At 31.1% G+C, this 12,500-nt stretch overlaps 1 protein-coding gene across 3 annotated transcripts in view; it reads right to left on the bottom strand.

The window, feature by feature from the left end:
- Positions 1–12,500, bottom strand: part of LOC135219297 (uncharacterized) — a 349,477-nt gene that overhangs the window by 178,638 nt on the left and 158,339 nt on the right. The window lies entirely within an intron of this gene.

The raw sequence follows: 12,500 nt of genomic DNA on the forward strand, positions 1-12,500 counted from the left end.
AGTTAACTTTCAAAGTAAGGTCATTTAGCAAATAATTACATTATATTTCGTCAAATTCCATTAATTAATTGCGTTTCTTTGTGACAAACCACAAGAATAACTCACTAGCAAATAAATAAATAAAAAACAAAAACCGAGCGGGTAGCATTTCCTTAGGTAAAAAATAATTCAATTTGATTCTTACCAGTTCAAGGTTTATAATCATGTCTCTTTTCAATATAACCCTTATTTTTTGTGTTTAAGCCTCTGATCTGTATAGTTCATACACCAAAACAAGGCACAAGCATTCTCTTTTTGTTCACTGAATTAAATATCTCAGGATCCTTCATTGCACTGAAAACCTGATGTACTGATGCCTCTAGCACAAATTTCTTTTCACAAATCCAACTGAGAGACGTCCCAATGCAGCATGCCATAAACATGTTGGCAGCTTATCGTATACATATCATAAACAGATTAAAAACAAGCGAACGACCGTATTTGGACAAGACAGATCTGGCTGATTCCGGGTAGTCATATGAAATATATCCGCAGCTTATTGCATATATATCATAAACAGGTTAAAAACAAACGAACAGCCATAGACCGAGAGCGATGCTTAGTTAAATTCTGGTTAATTGTATTAAACACTGGTTAGGCCAACTTGTAAATAGTTGACTTGTACTCAACATGTTTGCGATAAGTTGGCGGCATGTCTTTATGAAATGTTTTACTGAAGAGTAAAGGTACCCTTGTGTGAGCACTGAAGAATCAACTACACAATAAACTCTGAAAATAAAAACACAAGAGTAGTCATTTGTAGGAACATGTTAATGGAGAGCCCAGTGATGAGCTAAAATCCATCTATTTTGTCAGTGATGTGCAATGAAACGTGATTATATCAAGCAAAGTTCACGAACTGGAAACTTCATCTCTTTTCACTTTTCAAAGGAACTTCAATCAAGCTAAGGTCAACTTCAAACAACCTCTAAGTTCACTAGAACTGGATAAAAGAAATGAGTTTTTGAGAATGTACGAGACAATTCAGTGAAGCAGAAAAGAGCTACGCTACAAATAAGCCCACAGGTAAACTTTTTATTAGGTGCACCGAGGAAGAAAATCCTCAAACTCCATTTGAATGAAGGGAGAATGCCGTATGGGAGAGAAGTTACACTGGCATGTACTTGTGATTTTCACCTTTTGTTTTTCTTATATTCTCTGAAAGTAATACTTATCATACGATGGCATAAATAACTATGATAAGAGTAAGATGTTATTGTGGAATACTTAAACCACGGATCTTGAATTTCGTGACAAGTAGAATGTTAACAAAAACGCTCATTGAGGCAGGCGTTTTAGAACACAGGAATATAAACAAAACAAAGCAGTAAAAATCAGCAAATATAAATGAAAATGTAGCAATGAAAGCAGATTTAGCGGTAATGAAAACAATAAAAAGTAATTGTTGAATACATGACATTAGATTAAATTTGAAAGATTGGAATACGCATTTGTGAAATATTGGTGTTTCGATAAAGGTAAAAACTGGCCATTGAGACAAAAATATTTAGTGAAAAGACTGATGTATAAGTAAATAAAATTATGTAGTATTCTTGATTAAAAAGACGAAATGTGTTTTCTGTCTACAAAAGATACCATGGATCCTTTTGTATATAACTGAGAGGCACGATACGATGTTTTTATATTTCATAACCACACAAACATATCTATATATATACATACACATACACACACACACACACACACACACACACACATATATATATATATATATATATATATATATATATATATATATATATATATATATATATATATATATATATATATGAGTGGGCGTGTGTGCGTGCGTGTGTGTGTATTTGTGTGTGTATACATGTAATATATATGTGGTTATAGTCCACAGGGGAAAAGAAAAACTGAAATTCCTTTTAGCTCAACAATTTCGTCTCCACTGACCTTTATTGAGAGTTGTTTATTAACTAACGCACAAAATTTAGAGTACGCTCAAAGCCAAATATAAGAAATAGAGAAATAGAAATAAGCAGTTAGTTAAACATTGGTCGTTGAAATACAAGAGAGTCAGTTACAGGTAGAATCTTGTAATTTAAAACTATTTACAACCTGGCCGAAACTGTTGAGCTCAAAGGAATTTCAGCTTTTCTTTTGCCTTGTGGACTATAACCTCATATATCTATCTTCGTGAAAAAGGAAGACTAAAACCTCATATATATGTGTTTCTGTTTGTGTGACTATCACGTAAACGCACGCGTGATTTGTTTATTATACGCCACTACTGGTGTATGTCTGTATGTATGTATGTAGAGTATGTATACCTATATACAAGGACTCAGCAGGTTGCCTCGAGGATTTCTGTTAGGCTTTTTGTATAGTTGTATTGGAACATCGACTTGTTTTTTTTTTCTCTTTAGTCAACCCGTATTGAGGATAATATTAAATCTTGAAAATTTTCAAATATACGATGTAAGAATCTCTGAGGATTTTCTTAAAATTAGAAAAAATTTATTATTCAGTTCTAATAGATAATCATTCTTGATTCCGATAAAAAGTGAAAAAAAAAAAAAACATTCAGTTTACAAGCAGGTTTTTCCTCGACATGTTTGAAAAATCGGTTGACATGTAATCAAATTTCCTTTCGTACTCCAAGCAAAAGATAAAAGACACACTCAGCAATAAGTTAAATTAAGAATTCTATATCTTGGTACCATTACCAAGTTAATAAAACACTTTGAATTTAGTGTCCATTTGCTATTGCTTCAGAGGTCACTAATGACCTAAATAAAAAAATACTCGAAATTCTAATGCTATTTGCAATAATTTAATCAAATATAAATTGTGACACAGGACAGAATATGTATATAAACCCACGTCCTTTCAAACGCCAACTGTTTAAGGAGAATCATGTGATGACCACATAGGATTGGCAATATTTTCTGGATTCGTTGAACGAGATTCGATTTCAATAAACTTGAAATTTATTAGTAACTTGGTGAACCCCTTTCTCTCAAATTCCTTTTGTTAAAGGATTCATCACCGTCATGGACTTATATAAATCAACTTTTACCTGTAGTGAGTTATATTTTCTTCATATATTCCATTTGGATCGAGGTCTTCATATGTCACAATTTTCCATGATTTCCCTGACTTTCCTACAGGTTCATAGTCGTACGTCTTCCATAATTCAACTTATTGCTAAGTGTGTCTTTTATCTTTCACTTGGAGTAAGAAAGGAAATTTGATTATCATGTCAACCGATTTTGCAAACATGTCAAGGAAAAACCTGCTTGTATATTGAAGGATTTTCTTTCACTCTTTTTTTAGGAATCAAGAATGATTAGCTATTAGAACTGAATAACACAATCTTTCTAATTTTAAGAAAATCCTCAGCGATTCTTATACTGTACATTTGAATATTTTTAAGATATATATATATATATATATATATATATATATATATATATATATATATATATATATATATATATATATATATATATATACACATATATAAGGACAAAGTGTTGTCCCACCCCGCACTGAAGCACGCAAGGATCTGCATGAAATATGAAATTTATTACAACTATTAATCTTAATATATGGATTGTCCTCCTATGCTCGACGTAATGGTGATAGAGAGAGAGAGAGAGAGAGAGAAAGAGAGAGAGGGAGAGAGAGAGAGAGAGAGAGAGAGAGAGAGATAGAGCCAAGATTTATTTATGATAATATATATATGAGTGGACTTCGGTTTCTTTATTTTACATACGGGCATTGAATATCTAACAATAAATTTTGCTACGTTTTGTATTTCGTAATGTTAATCATATTTTAATCATTTCTTTTTATTCGTTCTATGCATTTCTTAATAGCATCCTTAATTATGGATATTATCTTTATTTAGTTCAGCAGAATTAATATAATTATATCGAATAATAATGAGAATTCCTGTATAACGAACGAACATTAGAGAGAGTTATTATTATTATTATTATTATTATTATTATTATTATTATTATTATTATTATTATTATTATTATTATTATTATTATCATTATACAATTACTTTTTCCGCCATTCATCTGAATTACTAAATGAACATCTAGTCGAATTTATTATGAAAGAAAATGTTCTCTCCTGTGTTTCCGCATAATGGACCATTATGTAAAATTTAATTATTTTTGCTTGTTGCCAATTTTCCTCCTGAGCTTACGTACAATTTCTTCAAGTATTTTGTTAGTTTTCTTCTTTATAGAGTAATTCAATGCATTTTAGCATTGTACTCTAAATCCATCGAACATTACAGCAACTTCGATTAACAATGTATGAATTACAGTGGAAGGGACTGTGCTAGATTTCAATATATAATAATTTACATTTCGCATAATCTTTAGGAGGATTTTAAAATATAAATAAAAAACTATAAAAGAAGTCTTTTAATTACTCCCTCGAGTTGTGCTTGTGTGTGAATGTGCGTCCAAGGATTTATAAACAATGACCCTTGAAAATTAGTAACTATCTATTTGGACCATTATTTGCCACAAACTTTACACTGAATTGGGCTTAAGAATTCATTGCGAAAACCTTTTACACTTTAATGACGTTTGAATCATTGTCTTAACCTTCCGCTTCAAATACAGAAAGAAATTATCTACATGATCAAATTGAGGTTTAGAGGTTAGTTTTAGTCGTAACTCTAGGCTTAAATTCGAATTCAATGCTGGGTCTCTAATTATTCGGTCTTACATTATACATAAAGGGGTAGAATACATACCCCAAAAATTGCATTATTTCATATGATTCATGTATATACATATATATTATATATATATATATATATATATATATATATATATATATATATATTATATATAATATATATTATATATATATATATATATATATATATATATATATATATATATATATATATATATATATTTATATATATATATATGTGTGAATAATAATACGGTTACGATGGCGATTGTTATAGAGGAAGAGGTGGCTGGAAATGTTATTGTGGATGATGAAAACAGAATTCATCGACCTGTATGATCAAATTTAACAAACAAGTTCGGAATTATATAAAATTTGGGGGTTGCAGATCCTCTGAAATTAATTGAAAGGTTGCTGAAGGTCCATGAAAGATCTAAAATTCAAGATTATATGCAAACTTAATTGGCCTTAACTTCCTGTCTGTTTTATGCCAGTGATTATTCATGAAGAATTTGAATGGTAAAAATAGTGGAAGCTGATAACATGAGGTATCTGCACCCTATATGATGAATAAAGGGAGGTGATACGATGACGAATAAAATAGTCAAAGAAATTCTGGCGAAAAGCTATGCATAAAGTAACGAAGAGATGGCGAAATATTCGTAGCGTCTGCTATCGAGATATACTATACTGGAAGAGATGACGTAGTAGGAAATGGGTTGGGATCCGAGACTCATGACAGGATGGAGAAGAGGGACATCTTGGAATTGAATGACAGACAGCGTTGCAGAAATGTTGGAATGAAACGGCATTAATATCCGGGAAACCCAGAGAGAATGTGTGAGATAGTGGTACGGAATGTTCAGAGTTCGTCACCTTGAGCTGCTGATAAACCTTCAATTTAGGGGTGTGTTTTGACTTTTTTCACATTCTTTTTATTTCATTGCGCTAGAGCTATGCTTGTTTTGCAGTTGAAGTGTACGGAATATACAGTAGTATCGTTTCTCTTCTTTTTCTGTGAAACCAATCCTCTGCTATAGAGGAAAAATCCTCTTTTGACTCATTTATTAATTGATTTAATAGAATGAAATTTGGATTAAAATATGTCCGAACATTTTTAGAAGAACAAGTAACTTATATGTGAAGATTTTTATACAACTGCCTCATGAATTCTACTGCAATACTTGTCAGTTTTATTTAAAGAAAGAATTGGTTTTGTTGACTTTGATTTTCAGTGTTCCTTTTGTGGACTGATGTAATACCAGCCGAAACTGAAAGAAGATCAATGAATTTGACACAATCAATTCAGAGACTTAACACCTCAGCTCTTTCTGTATGTGTGTCTGTCTGTTTGTGATTTTCAACCGACCGTAAAAAAGATCATAAAAATGTTTCCTTTCATTAGCTAAATAAAACTTGTTTTTCCTCGACTATGTCCCTTTCCCTTTGCTCTTGATCACCAGGGGCGTTCTGATTTATAAAAAATGAGACAAAAAGAAAAACAAAAAAAGAGGAAGGGAAACATGGAAGTGTCTTGCAAAATCTGAACTGTATCCAGGTCAAAGTGAAAGTTTTAACATTACTGTTGAATGTCTGATTTCCTATAGCTCAGTTATTTCTATTCATTTTCAGTAATTTTTTTTACTTTTATTTGTGTTTACGAATTAAGCTAATATTTAAAGAATAAACGCGATTAGAATTCTGGAGTCATATGCCTATATCTAGAAAACTCCTGTTTCTTGTCGGATCAAATCTCTCTCTCTCTCTCTCTCTCTCTCTCTCTCTCTCTCTCTCTCTCCAAAACCTGGCAGCATAAATGTACTATGTAGATCAACAAAATGATAAAAACATTACAATTTAAAGAATCTTTGATACTTAAATTATTCCTGATGCTTAAATCTTAATGGAAGAGTTTTTCAATAGGGAATCATTTATTTCGTTTTGTAATATGATGTTAATATTTTATAGTTTTTAGTGATCTCTAGAAAATGAGAATTGTTAGGCAAGCTTAAGACCTATTTAATTAAAGCAATCCGGGAGAGAGAAAAAAAAGAGATATCTTTTTATTAGGCCTGATGATATGATCTTTGTAATTAATTTTGACATCAGTTTCTAATGAGTGAAATAAGCAAAATTAGATTTCAATTTTTACTGACATACAAATGATTTTTTTTATCGACGTTCTTCCCAGTGATGTGTTTGTGCATATCATTGTTATAGATGTACTTATTTTTGTTTCCAAAATGAAAACATAATCGTCAAAATATAGGTTTAAAATTTAATACACACACACTCTCTCTCTCTCTCTGTATCTTTCGCATGTAATATATATATATATATATATATATATATATATATATATATATATATATATATATATATATATATATATATATATATGTCGTGTGCGTGCGCATGTATGTATATATATGTGTACATCTTGAAAAAAAAAACAGTGTCATTGGGAGAAACACTCCGAGAGTTTTCAGACACGAATACCTCTGTTTGCCAAAAGGAGGCTCCTCGTTCCACGACATTCCTTTTTTGGCCGGTGGAACCGCGGGTTCCTGCGATATCCCCAAAAATGCAAAAGGATGATATATCCTACAAGAGCACATTTCAGCTGCCTCCTCTGAAAAGAATCTCGATGGAAAAGGCAACCGGTTGAATCCTTTGTGGTTCTTCGGAAAGAATCTGAATTTATGATAGTGTTTCCAGAACTTCCAAAAGTGGAATCGGGATAAGAAAGAGATACTACTTTGCATCTCGTCATAGTCGACTCGACTGGTTACGAAACACATTACAACGTATTCTGAAAACATTCAGAAAGACTCTTACAAGCACAGAGTTGAACGATGTGAAACCGTTCTAATCATTGTTCTCAATCGTTTCACCTTCGCTGAGAATTAATTACTTTATTGTTCCATTATATTTACTTACACACACGCATACATGCACACAAATACATATACATATATGTATATTTGAATCACGAAAGTTTGGAACGTGATAAATGCATAAATAAAGATGGCTATTACAATTACATATGTATCTGGTAAACATTAAATTACCAGTATATTTATATTCATGTGGTATATTATAAAATATAATATACTAATATTAGAATAGATAAAATAAAAAAAAGATATCTATAGATATATATATATATAGATAATATATATATATATATATATATTATATATATATATATAATATATATATATATATATATAGTTTATATATATATATATTATATATATATTATATATATATGTATAATATATATATATATATATATGTATATATATATTATATAATATATAGTATCGGTTAAATTTAATTATATTATATATTATATATATATATTAATATTATTATAATATTATCAAGGTATAAGCCACCAGCTACTCCAGTGTTTCAGAAACGCCTGAGGGCAGCCACACCTTGGAGGATACACACGCGGTCAAACAGACGATTCATCCAGAAAACAATACATTTTGAAAAAAAAAGAGGCATATACAACTTAATAGCATGAAATTTACAAAAATGTTCCCAAAAAAATTATTAATGAAAAGACGAGAAAAAATATATATAAATATATCGAGCAAGAGAGAGGGAGAGAGAATACCGAGCAAGAGAGAGAGAGAGAGAGAGAGAGAGAGAGAGAGAGAGAGAGAGAGAGAGAGAGAGAGAGATTATAACTATATACATGTGGGACTAATTTATTAGTAGCTCATTAATTTTAAGGTCCTTCATAAACATTTTACAAATATACGGGTCCAAATGGTACATTCCCGGACTAAGATTTAGGTTGTTTTTATTAGTGATTTGTATAATTGCTGATTCCAGTAAATTTCTTGAAACATAATCATTAGTTCTAGCAATTACAGAGGTATCACCCCAATTAATACAATGAGATTTTTCACTCAGATGGATAAACAGTGCATTTAAAATCTGGGCTGTTCTAACTGAATGTAAATGCTGTTTAATACATACACAAATTTTTACTTGACACCAACGTAAAACGATGGGCAATCCTTACAATGAATTTTGTAAATGATGTTATTTGTTACGGGACTATTCTTAATTAGCATATCTTTAATGGTATTGTTATAAGAGAACACTACATTAACATTAAACGATTTATATATTGATTTTATGGTTTCAAATCCACGAAAGTAAGGTAAGCTAAGTACATTTTTAGGCATTTCTTTTTCATTAATAGCAACACTATAAAACTTTTTGTGAGCTTTTTGATAACATAAATAAATTAAATGAGGTGGGTAGCAGAGATCGTTTCCTATCTTTTTTATGTATTCTATTTCTTGGTCAAGATATTGTGGACTCGTGATATGCAAAGCACGTAGGAACATAGAAGAAAAAAATGGAAATTTTAATATTAAGATGGTGGCCAGAATAAAAATATACATATGTTAAATTATTTGTGGGTTTTCTATAAATACTGAATTTTCATTGGAAAGATTCTCTATGTATTAATACATCTAGGAAAGGGATGACATTGTTATTTTCAATTTCAACAGTGAATTTTATGGATGCCACTAAATTATTCAATTTAGACAATAAACCATTTGCATCGATACCAACATGTATGACTACTAAGATGTCATCTACATATCTGTACCATTTTAAGGGGACAAGTGTGATATTCGGGAGGTGTTGTCTTTCAAAAAATTCCATATATAAGTTTGAAAGGAGAGGTGATAAAGGGTTACCCATGGCCATACCAAATATTTGTTGGTAATATTCTCCATTAAAAATAAATCTGCAATCACAAATACATAACTGAATCAATGAAATTATGTGAATAACGGACATAAGCAATTCATGCAGTACAAGTTCATTACTTAAATATTCTAGCACAGAGTCAATAGGGACTTTTGTAAACAAGGAACATACATCAAAACTGACAAAGATATCGCTAGGGTTTAGTACAATGTTATTTAATTTTTCCACAAGATCAAGAGAATTCCGGATTTGTGAATTAGATACAGTTCCTAGTAGCGGGGATAACAATTTACTAAGATATTTAGATAGTTTATAAGCAATTGATCCTACAGTACTAATAATTGGGTGCATAGGTTTGTTTTCCTTATGAGTTTTGACTAGGCCATATAAATAAGGTAATGAGGGACGCTTTACAGTTAACTTACACAAAAGTTCTTTTTTATCTTTAAGAATTTGTTTGATATTGATATTAAAGTTTTTTATTACTTGGTCCAACGGATTTTTTGCGAGTTTTTTTGTAAGTTATTTCGTCTTCTAGTAAAGTATGCATGCGTGATATGTAGTCAGTTTTGTCCAGAACTACTAAACTATTGGATTTATCAGCCTTAGTAGTGTGTAAGCTATTATCATTCTTCAATTCTTTTAAACTTTTTTTCTGTAGCGAGCGGGGAAGTTATTTTCATGATAGGCATGCGTAGCACTATATGTCATGCCTTTGATAATGTCTAGATGATTTTGTGGTAGGTCACAGTATTTTTCAAACTTATATTGAGATGTCGCTACTGATAAAGCTGAGGGTTTGTTCCATATGAAGAAAGACAACCCAAAGCCTAATACACGCACTGCATTATCACTTATTTGTTTTCTTGATAAATTCACCACACAATCACTTCTAGCATTATTGGTCCAATCACTGTCGTTGATAAGGTTGTTTAATTTTCTGTCCAGTTTTCTAATCAAAGTGTCTGTAGTTCTATGAAGTTTTCCATATATTTCTTGCCTTAATGCGTGTTTCCAATCAGCGGGAATCGAGTAGTTGAAATTACGTCGGGCTTTTTCCAGTTCTTTAAATTTCTCCCTTTCCTCCATTTTCGCGGCAGCAATATGACGTTTTAACATCATTGAAGAAAATTCGTTGAAAGGATGTTGATCGTATCTTCTTATGCGGCGTGGTAGCAGTGATTTGGTTAACACTTGTTCCGCCAGGCATTTTTTCAGGAATTTCAGGCGAATTCTGGTAAAGTGCGCCGCCAGTAAGGACTTGGAGAAAGAGGTGACGAAGCAGCTCAGCAGTGGGAACAGGATAGCAAAAGTCAACGTGGCCCTCATGATGAATAACTTGATCACGAAGTATATAAAACGTGATGCTATGTATAAATAAAGGTTTTTGCCAAGAAGGAAAAAAAATGAAAAGCGAAATAGCCAAGCACTTTCGGTCTAGTTCGACCCTTTACTCAGGCACAACTGATCTTACAAAGGAAAAACATAGTCAAGGTAGGCTTAATATCCAGATTATTATCAAGTAAAAACTCCCCTTCAGTTAACATATATGAAAATATTTTGATTCTGAGGTAGAGCGAATTCGTAGCTTAAATGCGTATATATGAATCAAGGTGATGTGATCATACACACACACACACACACATACACACGCACACACACACACACAGACAGACACACAGACACACACACACATACACATATATATATATATATATATATATATATATATATAATAAAGAGAGAGAGAGAGAGAGAGAGAGAGAGAGAGAGAGATATTAGAATTGGATGTGCAATCCTATTTTTTGGCGATTATTAATTTGAAATTTTTCTTTTTTAAATTAATATCAGTTTTTCTATAATTACGGTTTGTATAGCCACATCACTCGCGTGAATTTCGATAATACTGTAATCTGTATTTCAGTAACAACTGAAACCTTTTTTTGTTTAATTCACTCAATAGAAAATAATGCCAAAATGAATTACAAAGTTTATATCATTAGACCTAATAAAAAGATACATTTTTAAAATTTTTATTTTACCCGTCGGCTTGGCCTAATTATATTAGGGGTTTAGCTTGCCTAACAATTCGCATTTTTTCTCAAATCAAATATAGATTTTAAATGTTAATATTTTAGTGGCGACTAAAATCAGTTATTCGCGAGTGAATAACTCATCCATTAAGAGTTAATCTTCAGTATTAATTTGAATATCGAAGGTTCTTGAAATTGCAATGCTTTTATCATTTTGTTATTCTTATTACAGTATATAGACTTTAGGTTTTGCCTAATGGCTTATACACTCACACACACACACAGGTTTGAGACTACAAGAGACTGCACTTTCACTATTTTTTTGTATTACAGAGTTTTAATCATGTTTTATAAAATAAAATGAAAATAAAACCACTTACTAGAAATAGAAGCAATAACTGAGTTCTGTGAAATCTAGGCATATCTAATAAAAATGACAAACTTTCATTTTGACCTGGATAATATTGTCATTTTGAAAAGTATTTTTATTTCCATTCCTCGTTTCTTCTTGTCTGTTTTTGTTTCATTTTCCATGAAACAGAACGCCCGAGGTGATGCTGAGCAAAAGGTAAGAGATGTAGTCGGTGGAAAATACGTAATTTATTTAGATATTAAAAAAAAATCCTCTGATATTTTTAACAATTGATTGGAAGTCGCAAACACACAGACACACAGACAGACTGAGCTGAAGTACTAATGTGAGGTTAATTATTCTTCCTTCAGTTCAATTTGTTACCATATCTGTATGTATGATATATATATATATATATATATATATATATATATATATATATATATATGTGTGTGTGTGTGTGTGTGTGTGTGTGTGTGTGTATGTATGTATGTATAAGATTCATATTTATATTCTTGTACATGTGTGTATGTCATCGTATTATGTCTTGGTGTTTATGTATTTTGGTATTGTTTTTTGTACTGAATGAAAACATTTTATTTTGGAATGTTCCGTTTTCCTGCTAGATATTACAG

This window comes from Macrobrachium nipponense, chromosome 1 (assembly GCF_015104395.2).
Source record: "Macrobrachium nipponense isolate FS-2020 chromosome 1, ASM1510439v2, whole genome shotgun sequence".
Lineage (NCBI taxonomy): Eukaryota > Metazoa > Arthropoda > Malacostraca > Decapoda > Palaemonidae > Macrobrachium > Macrobrachium nipponense.